The sequence below is a fragment of the Muntiacus reevesi genome, chromosome 1, assembly GCF_963930625.1.
Source record: "Muntiacus reevesi chromosome 1, mMunRee1.1, whole genome shotgun sequence".
Taxonomy (NCBI): Eukaryota; Metazoa; Chordata; class Mammalia; order Artiodactyla; family Cervidae; genus Muntiacus; species Muntiacus reevesi.
This window is the reverse complement of record NC_089249.1, coordinates 31,055,193-31,075,885: the sequence shown is the minus strand read 5'-3', so window position 1 is coordinate 31,075,885 and position 20,693 is coordinate 31,055,193. Positions and strand designations below refer to the sequence as shown.

The 20,693-nt window shown below is 37.3% G+C and overlaps 1 protein-coding gene across 6 annotated transcripts in view; it reads right to left on the bottom strand.

The window, feature by feature from the left end:
• SOX5 (SRY-box transcription factor 5) overlaps nucleotides 1-20,693 on the bottom strand; it is a 1,093,182-nt gene that overhangs the window by 716,173 nt on the left and 356,316 nt on the right. For all 6 annotated transcript variants that reach the window (XM_065940365.1, XM_065940375.1, XM_065940347.1 and 3 more), the window contains exon 5: nucleotides 1,310-1,370. The gene's annotated coding sequence lies outside the window, so the exon portion shown is untranslated. The remainder of the gene's footprint in view (nucleotides 1-1,309; nucleotides 1,371-20,693) is intronic.

Genomic DNA, 20,693 nt, shown 5'->3' with positions numbered 1-20,693 from the left:
AGAAATGTTAACTACCAGAAAACTCCTTATGAAAGAATCACCCAAAAGTGCTTCTCAACTCTTTAAGAATCACTGCAGACATACTTATAAACCCAATTTCTTGGGCATATCATTGTAAACACAGCTTTCTGAAGGTCTCTTACCTAATTTAGCTAAGAGCAGAGATCTGAGTATATGTGATGCATCAAGATGCACTTGTAATTATCTTTCCTTTAAGCTGGAGGGTAGTATTCTCAAAAGATACATAATAATAATCTGTCTAGTTCTTAATGCTAGAAAATGACTAAATCTCTGAAGCATCCAAGAAGAAGAACTTTAAGCTTAGCTCCATTCTGAATAAACCATTTCACTTGAAGAGATGTGATCAGACTGAAGAACAAAGCCATTTATCTGTGTGATGAAACATGAAAAAAAAACACTGGTAGCTGCTCTCCAGGAGACCTGGGTGTGGAGGCATTAAGTCAAACTCCAGGAGATTGTGGAAGTGGTAACGCTGGAGGGCTTACAAGAGAGGACCCCCAAGCTTCTATAAATAAGTAAGCCATAGTAACAAGACTTTTCACCACTGATTAAGACAACCACAGGGAGGCTTCCCTGAAGCAAGGTATCGGTCATCATAAGTTGTCCGTCATTCATGGTGACTCTCAGGACAACAGGAACTGCAGAGACCAGCATGGCTGTGCCCAGCTTACCCTACACTTTCCACATTAGATGACAAAAGCTCGCGTATACCCTTAGACTATTGAGATTGTTCTATCCACGGAGAAATTATTTAATTAACCTTCACTTTATATATGGTAGCCAACATTCAGAAGTTAAAATTAGCATTAGTAAACAGATAGACTCTAAGAGTATCGTGAGTTCTTAGAGGTGTCCTTGCACCCAGAGAATACAGCAGAAAAGAAAGGAAACGACTTTGCTGAACCAAGTATTCTCCCACTATAATTACATAAGTAATGACATTTTATATGTTTTCAGGTTTTGATTCTGAAAAAGTCATGGAAAAGTCTTCATTTCAAAACTGTTCACATAATAAGACAGATGACAGAAATCAGGGTACCTCTGAATCTTATTAGGTAAGAAATTTTCCTCTGTTTCTGAAAAATCTCTACAAATTACTTTTCACCTTCATATTTTAAAAAGAGAAGGCCCAAGTGCTGGACCTATTATAGAAAGTTCCCAGTAGTTAGCTGTAACACCGAAGACCACACCAAGTAAGCACAGACAAGAAATAAACAAGTAGCAAGAGGTCAAGAATTTCAAAATTAATGGCAAGAATGATCAGCAAATGATAATGCAATATCCTGACCTGCTGAGTCTCCAATCTCTCCCACTCCTGATGTCCTTGATATTATCTACTTCTTGCAATGCTGAGAAAAAGAAAAAGGAAAAAGAAATGTATTTAGTGACAAATAAAAATAATTTCAAAATACTCAGGTGAAAAAAAAATAAATGTTACAAAGGGAATTAAACAAGATTTCTACTATATAACTTTGGAAGAAATATTAAGTAATTTCACTGTAAAACTTTTTTCTAGACCAGATTTATCCTAACAATGCAAAGTTGAATTTGCATCTAAATATCAAATAATATAACACATTTAATATCATATTAATAAAAGATAAAACTATATGATCACTTCTATAGATGCCGAAAAGCATTTAATAAATACCAACACCCTTTCATGAAATAAACATTCAAAAAGCTTCCCTGGTGGCTCAGATGGTAAGGAATCTGCCTGCAATGCAGGAGACCTGGGTTTGATCCCTGGATTGGGAAGATCCTTGGAGAAGGGGCTGGCTACCCACTCCAATACTCTTGCCTGGAGGATTCCATGGAGAGAAGAGAGTGGCAGGCTACAGTCCATGGGGTCTCAAAGAATCAGACACAGCTAAATGACTATTACTTTCACTCCTCAACCTAATACAGAGCATCTATGAAAACCTCACAACTATCATCCTTAGTAGTAAAAGACTGACTGCTTTCCCCCTGCTATCAGAAATAAGACAATAGTGTCCACTCTTATCACTTCTATTCAAGATTAAAAGGGAGGTTACATTCAGGTATAAAGCACATCCAGATTGAAAAGGAAAAAGTAAATTATCCCTATTTGTAGTCAATGTTACTTTTATCTGGAAAATCCTAAATATTGATATTTTATTTTAAAAAATGATTAAAACTAATGAACATTATTAAAACTAATGTAAGGTTGCAGGATACTTGATCAATACATAAAAATCAATTGGATTTGTATGTATTAGAAATAAACACTCCAAAAATAAAATTAAGAAAGCATTTTCCTTACAACAACATGAAAAAATAAAATGCTTAAGTATAAATTTAATAAGTGGAGGATTTATATATTAAAAATTAAAACACTACTGAAAGAAATGAAAGAATATCTAAGAAAGATGAAAAGGCATCCCACATTCATGGATCAGAAAAGTTAATATTCTTAGCACGAAGTACTCCCCAAATTGATCAGTGTATCTAACACAATCTCTATCAGAATTTTAGCTGGGTAAAAACTGACAGACTGTCCTTAAAATTCATATGGAATGCAAGGGATCCAGTACGCCTAAAACAATCCTATGAAAGAAGAAAAAGCTGGGGAATGCATCCTTCACAACTTCCAAACTAAAGCCAAAGCTACAGTAATCAAGACAGTGTGATACTGGTATAAGGATACAAATACAGATAAATGGCATAAAATTGAGAGTATAGGAACAAACCTTGACATTTATGGTCAATCAATTTTTGACACACTTGCCCAGACAATTCAATGGGGGTGGGGTGGGGTGGGGTGGGGTGGAGAACAGTTATAGTATGACAAAAAATAAATAAATCTAGTCTTTGTTCCTGGTTCTTGACAGGCAGCTTTGAAAACCCTTGGAATTCCCTGAGTGATAGGTATGACTTCATTATGCTAGTGAAATGACTCTTAAGAGGATGCCCAGACCGCTTCAGGCTGGGGGAGGATATCAGAAAAAGCAAGTAAGAGATTCGAGGGCTGGAACACTGAGACACCTCCCATCCCCAACCCCTGACTTTCTCCCCTACACTGACTTCTAGGGGGAGGAAACTGAGAGGTTGGAGACTGAGTGTAATGACATGACCAATGACTAAGCCAACCACATCTATAATTATGTCAATAAAACCTCCAAACAACAATCTCAGAGTGTCCTTCCTGGTGAACAGAATGGTGTTCGAGGAGGATGGCACACCCTGCCTCCACAAGACAGAGACTCTTGTACCAAAACCCTTTTAGACGTATCCTCTACCTCCTCTGTTCATCTGAATCCCTTACAACAAAAGTCATCATAAGTAAGCACATTCATGGATTCTATAAATCATTCTAGTGCATTACTGAGCCTGAAGAAGTGTCGTGGGAATTCCTAAGTCTATATCCAATTCAGCCTGGGAAAAGTCTCCCTTGCCTGGGAACCCCACTTGTAGCTGTCTTCTGAAGTAAGGGCAGTCTTTCTGGGGACCTTACCTATTAGCTTGTGAGATCTGGTGCTAACTCTAAATAGTTAGCATCAGATTGATTGGAATGATGAACACACTGGAATATAATCATCTTTCCAACAAATGGTCCTGGGAAAATTGGATATCCACATTCAAAAGAATGGAATTAGATTCATACTTCAAAATCATATAAAAATTAACTCAAAATGTATCATATAAATAAATGTAAGAACTAAAAATCATAAAAATATTAGAAGAAAGCATAAATATTTGTAACCTTGAATTTGGCAATGATTTTTCAAATATAACACCAACAGATAAATTAAAAAAGAAAAAAATTGATAAATTGAACTACATCAAAAGACAAAATCTTTGTTTCAAAGTACACCATCAAGAAAGTGAAAAGGTAACCTATAGAATGGGAGAAAATATTTGCAAATCATAGACCTGATAAAGGATACAAAATATAGAAAGAACTCTTACAACTCTATGTTAAAAAGTCAAACAAACCAATTAAAAAATATGCAAAGAATCTAAATAAACATTTTACCAGAATAGATATAAAAATTGTCAATTAGAAGATGAAAGATACTCAGCATTAGCCATTAGGTAAACGCAAGCCAAAACCACAATGATATGCTATGTCACGTCCACTGCGATGGCTATTTTTTAAAAAAAGATAGTAACAAGTGCTGGTAAGGATATAGAGAAATTGGAAACACGTACATCACAGATAAGAATGTGAAATTCTTCAAGTGTTTTGCAAAATAGTTTGGCAGTTCCCAAAAGGTTATCGAGAGTTACCAAATGAACCAGCAATTCCGCTCCTATGTTCATACACAAGAGAAATGAAACATATGTCCATACAAAAACTTGTACTCAAATGTAACCCCACTTATAATAACCAAAATGTGGCAAACAGTCTAAATGTCCATCAACTGATGAATGAGCAAACAAAATGTAATATATCCATACAGTGGCATATTATTCAGTCATATAAAGGGATGAAGCATGTTACAACATGGATAATCTTTGAAAACATTATACCAAGTGAAGGAAGCCAGTAACAAAAGACCACACATTGTATGATTTCATTTTTAAGAAATGTCCTGAATAGGTAAATTTATAAAGACACTGAGCAGATTAGCAGTTCCTTAGAGTTACAGGGAGAAGAGACTTGTGAAGTAATGGGGAGTAACTTTAATGAATTTGTAGTTTATTTTGGTTAGATGAAAATGTTCTAAAGTTATATTGTGGTGATACTGAACTTCTCCTTAAGTTTACTGAAAAACACTGAATTGCACACTTTTAAATGAGTGGATTGTATAGTATATAAATTATAAATCAAAACAGCAAGTTTAAAAAATTTCATAGATAAAGCAAAGGCACATTAACACATTAATCCCACATTTAAAAGGAAAATTACCCACATCTGTCTTGAAAAGTCTATATTAAGATGATACAAAAGATATTTAATATTTTGATAGTTATTCCTTGACAGATAACATTAATAGCATGCCAAGATTAAATACCAATAATAAAATAAAAGGAAAGCGTTCTACTTTTAAAGTAATCTTCAGAGATTAGTCTTTTCAATAGGACTTTCAAGTGTGGCTACTGAAAGTTAAAAGTGCTCCAAATTTTTGAAAAATTCCTTGAATCATCTATACCAGCAATCTTACACATGTTCATCCCAGTGTGATAGTTGCTCAGTCATGTCTGGATCTTTGCAATCCCATGAACTGTAACCCCTTAGGCTTCTCTGTCCATGTAATTCTCCAGGCAAGGATGCTGGAATGGGTTAGCCATTCCCTTCTCCAGATGATCTTCCCAACCCAGGGGTCGAACCCAGGTCTCCCACATTGCAGGCAGATTCTCTATCATCTGAGCCACCAAAGAAACCCACACACGTTCATATGTAATTTCATTTCTGGAAAGTACATAACCGAGTAAAGAATCCCAAAAACAAGAAAAGGTATGCACAAATATATTCACCTAGAAATTATTAGCAATGTAAAAATAGAGTGAGTAAAAGTGGCTAGCAATAGAGCACTGGTTGCATAAATTACACATTATCTCCTTACTAATTTGCGGAGGAAAAGAGGCTTAATAATTAGCAGAATCCAGATTCAAATATACATTCCTTTGACTCCAGCGTCCAAAGGTTTCTAAGCACTAATTTTGTTCCCAAATATTAATGTTCTGAAAGATGAATTTTGGTTAATAGACCAAAGATCTATAGTTTATATAACCAATGGTACACACACAGGCTCACAGACAAGATATAAAAACAACTCAAGAAAGAAATGCCAAAATGTTACAATGTTAGTTTTAGAATAGAAAAGTTTCTTAGTTTCTTTTGCTAATTTACATTTTTTAAACACTTCTCCAATAAATTATATAACTTTCATAGCAAAAATAAGGTTACTAAATAGAATATCAAAACTTTTATACAAAGTGTATACTGCTATTTAAGTGTGCAGAAAAAACACACCTAGTGTCCTTTTAATAACCCCATATTCCTCCCCAGAACACAGACATCCACTGGAGTATTCTATCCAAGTCTATTTTCTAAATATTAACCAAGTCTTTAAAAAAAATAACTAACTTATTTTTATCCATTAGACACTTTATCCACATTGGCTCTTTACTTCACAACCACTCAATGAAATGTGCATCATTAGCATATAACAAATAAGGATACTGATATATACCCACTTCTGGGTATATACCTGGGAAAAAAATGAGAAGACTAACTGGATAGATACATGCACCCCAATGTTCACAGAAGCACTATTTAAAACAGCTAAAACACAGAAGCAACCAAAATGTCCCAAAAGATGATAGGAATATTACTCAGCCATGTAATTTGCAGTGATGTGGCTAGACATAGAGAATATTACACTTGGTGAGATAAGTCAGACAGGAAATGACAAATACTGCATGGTATCATTTATATGTGGAATCTACAAATATACAAACAAATGAATATTCAAAATGAAAACAGACTCAGGGATACAGAAAATAAACTTCTTGTTACCAAAGGGGAGAAGGTAGGGGGAGGAACAAATTAGGGGTATGTGATTAACAGATACAAACTACAATGTATAAAACAGATAAGCAACAAGGATATATTGTATAGCCAGGGAATTATAGCCATTATCTTATAATAACCTATAATGGACTATAGTCTGCAAAATTACTGAATCACTATTCCTCTCTTTACACGTGAAAAAATACAGTATTATAAGTAAACTATACTTCAACTAAAATTTCTTTTTCTTTCCAATAGACCACACAGACAACTTCAAAAGATACTTGTCCATGTATCAGTTCCCTATTGCCTTCTCAAGGGCTTGCCAATGTATCAAAGTAATTGCTACTAACATGGATGTGAGCTAGTCAGATTAAACTGGGAAAAGTACAAAAATTGGAGGCACTCTCCCACCACCTATCACTTTCCCTTCTTCCTTTTATTTGCTGCATAGCACTTAGCATCTCTAAACCTCTTTTTTTTAATGACCTTGCCAATTTTGTTCATTGCTTTACCTTTTGCACCTAGAATAGTGCCTGATTTAAACTGGAGGTCAAGAAATACTTAGAAGATGAATAAATGTACTTCAAAACAGGTGCAAATTTCTCTCTTTCCTAAGCTATATGTCTCTTGCCAAATCAAATAGCCTCTAATTTTTGAGCTTTTTACTTTAATTATGTTTAATGGCACCAGTACATGTGAAATCTTTAGTTTCCCCAACCAGGAATCAGATCTGTGCCCCCATGCATTGGAAGCTCAGATTATCAACCACTGGACCACCAGGGAAGTCCCCGACATCTCAGCTTTTAAATGTCCACTTCTTTAATGCAATAATGCAAGGCTGTTATGAGTTTAAATTCATTCATTCAAAAACTATTTATTGAGCACCTATTATATGCCAAACATTATTCTAAGCAATGTGATAGTAGCACGGAACAAAACAGACAAGAATCGCTTACGCAGCTCATAGTCTGGTGAGTGAAGATAGACAAGAATGTAATATCAAATATTAGATTCTGACAAGTACTCTGGAGACAAAACAGCTATGGGTAGGAATCTGAGAGGAGGATTCACAATTTTAAGCAGAGTAGCTGAGAAAGAGGACATTTGAATACAGAAGTGAGGGAGTGAGAGGTACATATTGGAAAAGGAACTTAGAGTCAGCAGGAAAAGCATGCTGGCATGACTGTATTTTCAGAGTGGTTGCAATGCCATGAGTGATGAATGAATATTAAGAAATGAGGTCAGATAAGTGAGGCAGGGGAAAGGACAGACTGTGTCAGGCCTATATGCCATTGGAAAGATATTAGCTTTTATTCTTAGAAAAATTAGCAGTCTTTGGAGGAGTTTGAACAGAAGTAGGATATTCTATGGCTAAAGTTTTTAATGGGCTCAGTATCTCTCAATAGAGTTGCTCCTGGCATTTTGGGTGGCCAGCTACCCTCTGTCCTGACCTTCAAGCACACAGCATGTCATTTAGCATCTCTAAGCTCACCTCACCTATTGCCAGTAGTAATCCCCAGAACTTCTGAACACTAAAAATGCCCCCACTTATTTCCAGAGCTCTGTTAAGAACAGATCATGGTAGTGGAGAGTCTGTTTTAATATTCCAGGTAATACTTTATGTCATCTTGAGCTAAAGCGACAGTGGTAAATTCAGAATACATATTTTTTTAGAGATAGGATTTGCAAATGGTTTGGATACAGGTGTGAGTGAAAGCTAAGAGTCAAAGAAGACATACAGATATTTAGAGCAATTAGAAGAATGGAACTCTTCTTCACTGAAATTGTGAAGACAATATAGATAGAATTGATCTGGTGAGGAAAGCAGGCATTCAGTCAAGAAATGTAAAAAAGCCTGCTATATAAAAGCAGATATGTCTGTATTTTATGCAAAAAATTTTGCGAAGTGAAATAATGAGCAGTCCTGAACTGATGGATTTTGTTACATTTTATGAAGTGTATTTTATGAAGGAATAGAGTTAACAGAAATAAACATTAGATAAATAAATGAATAAATGGTTGCTAATTAATAGTAGTCTATTAACTAGTCTAAGCAATTTGATTATATCAAGAAAATTGTTGTCATTTATATATATATAACCCAAAGGAATGAATTTAATTGTGGGATTTAGAACAATAAATGGTGTGTGAGTAGGCAGGCTTTTAATGCTGTTAAAATCCCACCAGGCCCACATTGCTTGGGGTAGATGCCCTACAGTGAGATTAGACACTGCCTTGGGAAAACAGTAAGTGCCACAACTCTCCTGTACCCCATATGGACTATGAACTACCAATTCCAACACTATGGAGTTAACTGGTCAATACATGCAACCTTTACTACATTCATGGGCCATTTAAGGATTTCAGAGAAAAGCTGTGTTCAAACATTGTTCAGCTCCTCTTTACTGGTAGAGTTGAGTCATTCCTCCATAGACAGCCCAAATGATCTGAATCAACACAATAACTTATAGATGCAAACATACAATTTAGAGTTGGTGGGAGGAAGTGTCCGACTGCATCACCACTAGAACCTTATCCCTAGGAGTAGCATCCTGCTTGCTTGCCAAAGTAGAAAAGCAGAATTTTGAACAGCAATGCACATCACATAAATCTGAAGACTCTTTCTAAATGTGTTAAATCACCAAACCCATATAGTTAGAACAATTTTATTCTCTTTGGATTTATATCACACTTATGAATATTCTGCCTCAATATTTTCTATCAATATTCCCTGTGATTTGTTACAGGGGAGGTATTTGTATTCCAACAGAAGTTCCTGTACACACAGGTACAAATGCATGCTTCCATCAGAACACAGCATCATTTTCCAACCTATTGTTAAGACACTCTCTTATTTGCAAAAACATTAGTGGAGGGGAATTGAATGTAATTCTTCAGTCAAGTTCCATCTCCAATCACCAGTTAGCTAAATAAGTGAGAAGGTTTGTACAAAGGTGGTTGCTTGAACTAAAGTGGGAGGGAACATGATAAATAAGTTCTAGTGGCAGACAGATGCCCTAAGGCCTCACATTGTTGTTTGAGGGGAAGGACATAGTGTGTCATAATGAATTACCATTAATTTGAGCCAGCAGTACTGTTAGAGTGAGCCCAGCAACCCAGGATGACAAACAGTGCCTGCAAGATCTTCTAATGAGGGGACAAGTCTGCTCCAGTATTGCCGCTTCACTCAATTAGTGGACAAGGCTTTTAATGCCGCTCTGCACAACTAAAGCAATTTTGATTACTTAGAGCTAAGTCTCCATTTAGAATGTTTTGGAAGCTGAAACAGGGTTTCTTCCTTTTTTTTCCCCTAATATAATTTAGCTTGAGAGTATTTGAATGGTAATAAGCTATTTGAAAGCCAATCACATTATTTCTTATTTTTCCCTAAGTAATATTGAAATATATTTTTTAAAAGTTCAAATGATAGAATTTACTCTAGTAAATGAAATGTAAATAAGATAGCAAATGATTAAGGATATGCAGAGGGTGTGTGTGTGTGTGTGTGTGTGTGTGTGTGTACGTGTGTGTGTGTGTGCATGCAGCACTATGTCTGTCTGTGCCAGAATTACAGTTGGTGAATTTCATTTCATCAGCCAACATTATCAGGAGGGTTGCATATTTATTCTATATATCCACATTTTAAAAAAATTCCAGATCTTGCCTTCTTTGGCTGGGAGCACTTATATTTCAGATCTTTTGATATGGGGAACTGACTTTTCCACTTCATTATTTTTTTCACTGTGTCACTGCATGATGAAAAGCACTGGTAAGTACAATGGTATGACTTTCTTTAATAACGTGATCATTGACTTATAACTAAAACCTTACCCTCCCCGAGTCTCCTCAGGCTCCCTAAATTCCTTTCATTCTCATTAAAAACATACAGGGTGCTCACTCTATACATCATTCTATTATCTTCCAGCTTTTTATCCACTATGTGTATTTAATCCTTGGTCTGCTTGTACTGTGTGAAATTCTAGGAAATTTTACCTTTATAAAGAGAAAGTCATTAGATTAAAAAAAATGACTCAAGTCCTTAATGAATTATGCAAGACACACAGTCAGTCGCAGGTACCCATAAAATTTTATTACATTGAACACAAATACTGCAGATAAAGAAAGTGAACCTCAAGATTATTCATACAGAACCCTTCTTCCTTTGCTTCCCTCAGATGAGGAGTAACATCAGGATCAAAAGTTGATAAGGAGAAACTATAGCTATACCTAACCATTGCCAAAATCAAAGCGGGGGTAGGGAATTTTTTAAAAATCCATTGCCTACAGTAGGCCCGATAAAAACCAATTTTAAAATGATACACATCTTCATATCTTTGTTTACAAAATAGCCCACATGAACACATAGAATCAGAATCATCCAGGGCAGATGCCAGCAAATTTTTAAAACTTTCTTAATAATTTGAACCACTGGAAAACCTACTGGTTGAATAAATAGGAAACAATCAGATATTTTTTTATTCTTCCTTCCCATAGGCATATTTAGTTTTCTCAAAATAATTTTAATAATTCCTACTTTCTTGTCTCCTAAAGGATTAACTTGTAAAGCATGTTGCACTCCTGGGGAGCTACCCATGTATTAGTAGAAAATGGTATATTACTAGCATTGCTTGTGCTATAAGTACAAATTAAAAAGAAAAAATAATATGACTCAGGAATCAAGTAATACTTTCAATAATGTGTTACATTGTTAACAGTCATGACGACTTAGACACTGGCAAAATATATGCACTGATTCTGTACCCGACCTTGTCCCAGAGTACATGGTATGAAATCACATCACTGATTCAAATTATCGCCAAGGTTGATAAAACTGCTGTTGCTTAGTCACTAAGTCTGTCCAACTCTACGCAACATCACGGACTGCAGCATACCAGGCTCCTCTGTCCTCCACTCTCACAAAGTTTACTGAAATTCATGTCCATTGAGTCAGTGATGCAATCTAACCATCTCATCCTCTGCCAAGCTCTTCTCCTTTTGCCTTCAATCTTTTCTAGCATCAAGGACTTTTCCTATGAGTTGGCTCTTAGCACCAGGTGGAAAAAGTGATGTTTCCTAAGGCCCACTTGACTACACACTCCAGGATGTCTAGCTCTAGGTGAGTGACCACACTATTGTGGTTATCCAGGTCATTAATACCTTCTTGTTACAGTTCTTCTGTGTATTCTTGCCACCTCTTCTTAATCTCTTCCGTTTCTGTCCTTAACACTTCTGCCCTTTATCATGCCTATCCTTTCAAGAAACGTTCCCTCGATATCTCCAATTTTCTTGAAGAGATCTCTAGTATATCCCATTCTATTGTTTTCCTCTATTTCTTTTCATTGTTCATTTAAGAAGGCCTTCTTATCTCTACTTGTCATTCCACAGAACTCTGCATTCAGTTGGGTATATCTTTCCCTTTCTCCCTTGCTTTGTGCTTCTCTTCTTTCCTCAGTTATTTGTAAAGCCTCCTCAGATAATCAGTCACTTTGCCTTTTTGCATTTCTTTCTCTTTGGGGTGACTTTGGTCACTAGCTCCTGTACAATGTTAGGAAATTCTGTCCATAGTTCTTCACTCACTCTGCCTACCAGACCTAATCTGCCGAATCAGTTCATCACCTCCACTGTATAATCATAAGGGATTTGATTTAGCTCATACCTGAATGGCCTACTGGTTTCCCCTACTTTCTTCAATTTAAGCCTGAATTTTGCAATAAGCAACTCATGATCTGAGCCACAGTCAAATCTCACTTTTTCTTGACTCTTGCTTTTACTGACTATATTGAGCTTCTCCACCCTTAGCTGCAAAGAACATAATCATAGTTTCACTTATTCTCCTCTCTTGACAAAAGGAGTAATATGAGAGAGGGAAAATGGATCCATATTAGTTGCAGAAATTAAAGATAAACAAGATGTGAAGATTAAATAGGAAAGTACCAGTTATATTTGTAATTCAGTAGGTATCAATCTCTTAAATGCTTCCCCCTTCACTTTTTCCTTGTCCTTTAGTAGAGTAATGGTCCAAAGTATCATCAATGATCACCATTCAGCTTTCCATCAATTTTAGTAACCTAATATCATACATATTTTTCCATCCTTATTGATTAAATTTTATTTCTTAAATATACATGATATTTGCATAGCCAAAACTATATACACAGGAAACTCCTGTGTGTGAGAGTGTGTGTGTGTGTGTGTGTGTGTGTGTGTGAGCACACTCAGTCATGTCCGACTCTTTGCAGCCTCATAGACTGTAGCCCACTGGGCTCCTCTATCCATGGGATTTTCCAGGCAAGAATACTGGAATGGGTTGCCATTTTCTCCTCCAGGGTACCTTCCTGACCAACGATCTTCAGGACTTGGGGATTGAACCGGCGTCTTCTGAGTCTCCTGCATTGCCAGGCAGTTCTTTACCACTAGCGCCACCGGGGAAGTTCTTAGGAGACTTTTTTCCATTTCTATCACTTCTATATTCATTCCCTCCAACACATCATATGCAATTATTTTCATTAATCCTGGCTTATTCTTCCTGTATTTCTTTTTGTAAAAATAAGCTAATATATGTATTTATTCTTATTTGCCCTTCTTTCTAATGCAAAAAATAGCATATTGTCTCCACTCTTTGAAGTTTCAAAAAATTTTTGTCTAAATGTATCCTAGAAATGTCTCCATGTTCATGCAGAGAGACCTTCCACATTATTTTTTAGAATTGCGTGCTGCTTGTATGGACATTCTTTAATTTATTCAACAGGCCTTTTATGAATGGGGATTTAGGTTATTTCCAATATTTGGAACTGCAAATAATGTTACAATTAATAAACTGAAATAATCTTGTTAACTCCTAGTGTAATTCTCTAGAAACCACTGATGGGTCAGGAGGTTGCCTTGATCTACTTGAGCTGGTGTCAACTGATATCACATTTCTGACATGGGAGAGGAGTACAATTAGGAAGCCTGAATTAACTTTGATGCTTTTACTGGAACTCAAATTTATTCCTAGTCTTGAATATAGATATTCACGAGTAAAACAACCATGAAATAGTTTTGGTTGATATGAAGGGACAGAAAATGAATTTTAGAACTTTTCTAAGTTTTTCTTTGTTTCACGAGACTTTCTTGATATGCTAAAGTAACCTAACCCACTAGAAATCCTAAAAACATAAGAACCAAAAAACATTCTCTTTTGTACAAACATCTAGGTAGCAAGAAACAACCCTTAACTTTCCTTACATTTAGAACCTTAGGAGCTTGAAAGTAGTCATTGAATGAATGGATAAATGAATGAGTGAATGAATTGATGAATCTACTGGACCCAACAAAAGTCTGACATTAAAGCTTGGAAACAATTTCGAGATATAAGCCTGAGTTAGTGTTCTGAAGGCAGGCAGATGTGTTTAGCAATAGCTTTGTTCCACTCTTCCAAAAATAAGGCAGCCTATAAATAATGCCCAGGTCATCTTTCCTGCAGCCCTGATGTAATGGATGGACATGAATCTCAGTTTGTGGCTTGAGGTCACAGTGGTCACATTCCCTGCTGTTGTTGTAACCATTAAAGGAATGATGACTAATGGCTTTGAGGAAAAGTAGAAGTTAGACAATAAGTCCAGAGAAAATTTCCAGCAGCAAGAAGATGTACTCAACAAGTGCCTTTGAGGCATCACACACTTGCTGAAGGGACCAGAGATTCCTCAGAGGAGAAGAGGAAAAAGAGAAGAAAAAAAGAATGGTTGTGTGAGTGTTTGGCAAAAAAGAATAAAAGTCTGAGAAATTCCCGAGAGAACCCAGAGGGTGGTAAAATGTACCTTTCCTAAGACTGTCACTGATTTTACCTTTGCCCTTGGAGTAGAATGAAGTGAAGTGAAAGTCACTCAGCCATGTCCAACTCTTTGCAACACCATGGACTATAGCTGCCAGGGTCCTCTGTCCAAGGAATTCTCCAGGCAAGAATACAGGAGTGGGTATCCATTCCCTTCTCCAGGGGATCTTCCCAACCCAGGGATCAAACCCAGGTCTCTTGCATTGCAGGCAGATTCTTTACCATCTGAGCCACCAGGGAAGCCCCTGGTAGAATGGAGTAGAATGAAGTACAGCTAATGCTCAGGGGAAAACCCAGGAATTTTAATAAAGATGATGAAATAGGTTACATCTTTTGCAACAAGATTTGATTTTTAATACCAGATTTTGTTATTCACTTGCATCTGACTCCCCTGTCTTCCTTTAGGGAGAAAAAAACCTGGGGTGTCAATTGGTCCTTAAGCAGCAAGATCATGGCTAATATAAGCATTTTGTTATATCATCATCTCATTATCACATGCAGGGCATTAATCGAAGCACCTCATTTAAGGTGGGAAAGAATTTGCTAAGGGAAGATGATTCAGCACAGTCTCTTCCGATGAGCACTGTCATCTCCAATCCCTTTTAGGAATAGGTGGAGATGTAACTAATAATAAAGTGTGAACATTTATTAAGTTTATTCATCAATAAGGTAACATGTCCCATTTTTCAAGGGTTCTAAAGTCACCATCTCATCCGTTTTTCTCTGGAACTGCCCTGTCACATCGTGATATGTACACACACTGAATTTATTTCTTTTTTAAAAGGCATCCCAGAGAGACGAGATGTAGATGGGTGTGAAGAACGGATCTGGGGAACCAAATGGGTGCAGATGCCTCCATTGACAAAGGGAAAAGGCATATGGCTTCCTTCCTTCCCGGTGTACCCAGGGCTCAGAGAGCGCTCTAGATTTCCCTGTGATAAGTGTCTGCTTGCGAGCGCCACTGGGAAGATATTTTGTATGCCACAGAAAACCAAGATGTTTGCATTCCCACCAATCCAGGGATAAGGCATTTTCCTCATACAGACACAAAACATACAGTATATGAATGTTTAATGGAGGCTAAAACTGGGAGAGGAACAGAAAACAAGAACAGAGCAGGTTAAAAAAATATCTGGTTTCTCTCTATCAAAATACTAATTAAAATTCATGTTCATGGGGATGATTATACATATGTTTTTGAACTAAAAGTCTAACCTGGCACTATTTTTTGGCCTTATTTTTGTGACAACATTTTTGTCCATATGGCATGAAGTGAATCATTTTACATCTTTTTTTAAGCTCTATGTGTTTTTCTTGTTGTCTATTCCCTCTTCTCCCACCACACACACACTGGCAGCCGCTACCAAGTTGCCAAATGCCAACTCAACCCTGCAAGCTGGCTGCGTAGAGCTATATAGTACTGGCATTTTCCTTTCTTTGCAGAAATATTCTCTCTCTTTCCCCCCCCCTCTCTCTCTCACACACACACCACTGAAGCATCCTGAATATTCCCCCTTCATTTCCATGCAGATCTCATGGTTTCTCGGATTCTGCGCAGCTCCAGGGTGTGCGGCGCTGGCTGCCGGTCATGCGGCGGCCTCCGCCAGCTTACTCAGTACCTCTGGCCTGCCTTCTCTATGGCACTGTGACAATTAGTGGTTCACTTAAGAACTGCTATAAATTCATGGTTAATCAAGCCCATGCAATTAGTTTAGTCATAGCAAAGTGCAAAAACCAGTATTGTCCAGTCGTCCCCTTTTCTTGCTCTCTTTTAATCATCATGGTCCAGGCTCCTGCTTTCTCAGACAGAAGAATACTTTTTCTCTGCAGCCCAGGCATGCGGCTGGACCAGTCAGGGCAATTGACCGGACGGCACACGGTTCATGCATGTGTTGCCTCCACAAGTAGCAGGCGCTGCTTGAGTTTTGTGTGGAAGGGCAGCAACTCTACCTAACAAATGTAACTTTAACAACAGTAAAACAACCTAATAGCTTAGCATGCCAGGGGGCTAATGTGGCGGGCCATTTACTGCTGCACTAAATAGCCCCGGCTTGATTCTCATTGCCAAGTGTTGAACTGAGAATTGCAAGGCAGGAGTACCTCCTAATTCACTAGATAAAGGGGGTCATTGCTCATAGGGCCCGGGAAACTGTAGAAGGGTAAGAAATTGAACAAGGCATTCCTCCTTTCAAGCGCCATCAAAACCTGGGCTCCCTTGATCCTCAGAGTCGCTGAAACATAACGGCTCTGTTCCTGGCATGCATATGCCAGCTTCTAACTTTGGGCAATTGAGCTTTATTTGGCGATGTTCATCTGGAAAGAGGCTAAAAGGGGGAGGGCTCCTAATACTACAGCTATTATTTATTCTTTGTAAATCACTTTGACACCCTTGAAACAAAAGCAACAACCCAAGAACAAAGTATGATTTAGCCTTGGCTGTAAAATGAGCCACTACTAAGCTGTCCTAGCCAGCTCTCTGCCTCCGGTGCCCTGGAAAAATTGCTGTGGACAGTTGCGACCTGGTTAATAGGCTGGGCAGGAAAGAGAGGACTACCAATAAATGAGAGACTCAAATTCTTGTTAGCTTTGCTACATCTCACAATATTGTCTGTCTTTTATTCCATTTTTTAAAAATTTTCTTCCAGGTAGTTCTAAGTTCTAACTGCCCTGAATAGTCATGGGAAGGTCATTTGAACAAAAATTCCCTGATCTTGTTGTCATGAATAGAAAAGAAAAATCATCAAAAATTTCCAATAAGATCTCTAAAATGGGACATCTTTATTTCCTGAACATTAGCCCTAAAACAACTGATTTCTCTAATTCCTGCCATCACTCAGATTGGCCTTGAATTACCTCCCAATAGGCCTCCCACGTGCTTCTAGATGAGACTGTGTAATGGGGGATCTGTTAATTAACTAGAAGCAAAGTTGCGCGGTGGGGATCAAACACTGGATACGTCCTAAAACTCCCACAGAGAAGATGAAATGCAGCGCAAACTTTAAAGACTTCCCGTCATTAGCTGAGACCTTGCTGCTCCTGGCCTAGACCCCTCCTGTTTCAGAGAACAATGAGGACAATGATGGCAGAAATGAAATAGTGCGGCCAGGAACAAAGGAACTAGCTATTTACCCGTAGAAAAAGAAAGGGCGGGGGGTGGGGGGGGAGAGGAGAAGGGAGAACTTTCTTTTCCTGTGGTTCCTGTCTACTTTTAATTAATTTATGACTGCCAGGGAAATGCACAGAGAACACACCCAAACACATGGCACGGGAGGACAGTGTTAATATCTGTAACATCTCCTGTTTACTTCCAGGAAAAAACGTGCAGTGGGCTGGGGCGAAGAGAGAAATTGAGGAAGAAGAGAGAGGACAGGGGGCAGTGAATGACAAAGGACAAATTGCTGGACTGAACTTTCACTCCTACGATCAGGGTTCAATCTGGAAGATGATAAAAACAAAAGAAAACAAAGCAAGACCGTCCCAGGAGTACTAAATCCACCTAGATCAGCTCTGGATCTCAGGAAAAGACAGGAACTGTGACCTCACACCGAGGTTAAATTTTGCCATTTTTAGAGGTCTCCTAGTAATGCCCGGAGAAATATACATAAAGCACACAGGATATCAGCAAAAGCATACATGATATTGACCTGCTGGGTTTTTCTTTTTTTGTTATTGTTGTTTCTTGGCAAGATATAAATAGAAAAATCAAAAATCAAGAGAACTTTCGAGGACTACTGAAAGGCCTTGCGCTCATTTTGCATTATTTATTTTTGAAGAATTCATATCAGGAGTTTTTCCATATATCTAATCTGCAAGGCTTTCACAGGACTAAGAAAACAATAACAACAATAAGAAGCACAGAGACGATGCCTTGGCTCTCTCTGCCTCGTGTAGAAGCTCTTGCTTTGAGGTGGACCAACAGGATGAATAGGGAAGCCTGGTGTGCTGTAGTCCAAGGGGTCGCAAAGAGTTGGACACGACTGATTGACTGAACGGAACTGAACAAGATGAAGGGAGCCATTATTTCAAGAGGCTGAAGGTTCTCCTCCCTTTCTTCAAATTTCATTTGAAAATAGTCACAGTAGAATTATTTTCTTTTGAAAGGTCAGTGACAAGGCCTACTTCTCTGTTTCCAAGCCCCATGCTTAGAACAATCAGTGAAAACTCAGCACATGGATGAAACAAGAAAATCCCCAGGATTATGTTTTGTGACTACTTCCCTTACTTCTCATTTATTTAATATGAAGGGTTTAGACTTAATAAGCTCAATCACAAACACAACTCTTAGAAAAAAAATTCTTAAGCACATAGTTCACCCAACTGAAATTACTATGTAATCAAAAAGGAGTGTAGGTTAGAGGTTTACCATTAGCTGCTGGTACATTCTAACCAGCATTAGAAACAAACAAACAAACTCAAACTTGAAGTGACACACACATTGTCAATTATTGAGAATCTTATATAGCATCCCCATATATGAACCCTCAAAGAGTAAAGCATTCCCCAGTATGTTTCATGATTGATGACTACGCCAGCAACCAATGATAATATGGCAGAACAGCAGAACAGCATGATAGAATAGGAAGGAAAAGGCTAGAATTATATTAAGGACATGTAAAAACTAACTGTGTGTCTTAGGAAACATCATTTACTCTCCTCGGTCTCAGGTCCATGAGGATAATGTCTCCTGATTACTCCAAAGGGTTGTTCAAAGTATCTAATGATAAGACATATTTTAAACATTAAAAAAAAACCCTTCAATTCATTTTCACTTTGACTCTCTCACTATTTCTAGACTAGTGCTGGGTCCAAAATACAAAGTATTTAGGACCTAGAAATCTATAACAGGATTAGCAATTCCTTTCGGATTTCATAATTCTCTTCAAACTTTTTTAACAAGTCTAGAAAATCAATCTAGGAACAATGACTTTCTGTAATTTATCCTAATTAACTTCATCTTGTGTATTCATTCATTTTTGTATGAGTTGTTCTTTTCTCTTGATCAATTTACTATGATATCCTGTAAGCAAGATTGTACTGTTTTTTCCAAAAATACCAATGATTTCCCTAATTTCCACTTCATTCAACACTTACCATATTTCTATTTATTCAACATCCAATTTATGCAATATTCTCTAAAACACTTAATGTCTTTTGCTAATGTTTTTGCCCTTATGACAGTTTGGGGAGAATTCCAGAAAGTTCCTTTACATTTAATAAGAATTGTATAGGTGGTATTAAAATAAAAATAACAAAGAACAGTAAGACTGGACCACACATGATTGCTGTTAATGTTTAAGAGCAATTTCTTACTACAAAGAGAAATCTACTAGTACTTAATACCTTCAAAACTCAAGTAAAAATAAACTTATAAAATAAATATATTCCTAAAAGATGGAGGAATCCTGATCATTAAGATTTTAATCTCTAGGGGACTTCCCGGGTGGTCCAGTGGTTAAGACTTTACCTGTCAATACGAGGAGTAAGGACTTGATGCCTTATCAGGGAACTAAGCTCCCATATATCTCTCAGCCAAAAAAGAAAAAACAAACAATATAAAACAGAAGCAATATTATAAAAAATTCAATAAAAAAAACAAAAATCACCCCAAAAAATATTGTAATTGTTAGAGCAGCACTTAGGACAAAAAGGCTAATTAAGAATGAACCTCTTGATTTAATTAAGCATTCTACTGGATAGCAACACAATCTGATCCCCTGGAGAAGGGAATGGCTACCCACTCCTCTTGCCTGGAGAATTCCATGGACAGAGGAGTCTGGTGGGCTACAGTCCATGGGGTTGCAAAGAGTCAGACATGACTGAGCACCCAACACACTCTTAAAAATTAGCTGGAAAAATAAAAAAGAAGTAGCTGGATACACTAGTGTTCTGTTTGACATATGCTGTATGAATAATTTTAAAGCACTTTCCAGTATTTAGAAATTGAGAGAATCCATATTTCTGATACCTTTCAAAAACTTGGAAGATCTGGCAAAGTTATGCCCACCCTCTCACATGGCATCAGTCTATTGGTACTACATGGAAGCTGCCCATGTGACCAGGACACATATCCAGGCCTCACCAGTTCTATCTGGCTCCTGTAGTCAGTTGAATTTTTGACACACAAGATTTTAGAGTAGGCTTTAGGGTACTGAAGAAGTAAAATATTCAAAACCTCTTTCTCAGAGCTTATTGGGTTGGCCAAAAAGTTATTTTGAGCTTTTCTGTAATGTCTTATGGAAAAACCCAAACGAACTTTTTAGCCATCTCAACAGATTTTACGGTTGTTCCTCTTATGCCAAGCCTTATTATAAAAGATAAAAATGTAATAAACACCAATACAAAAATACAAGATAAAAGTCACACAAAAGAAATGAG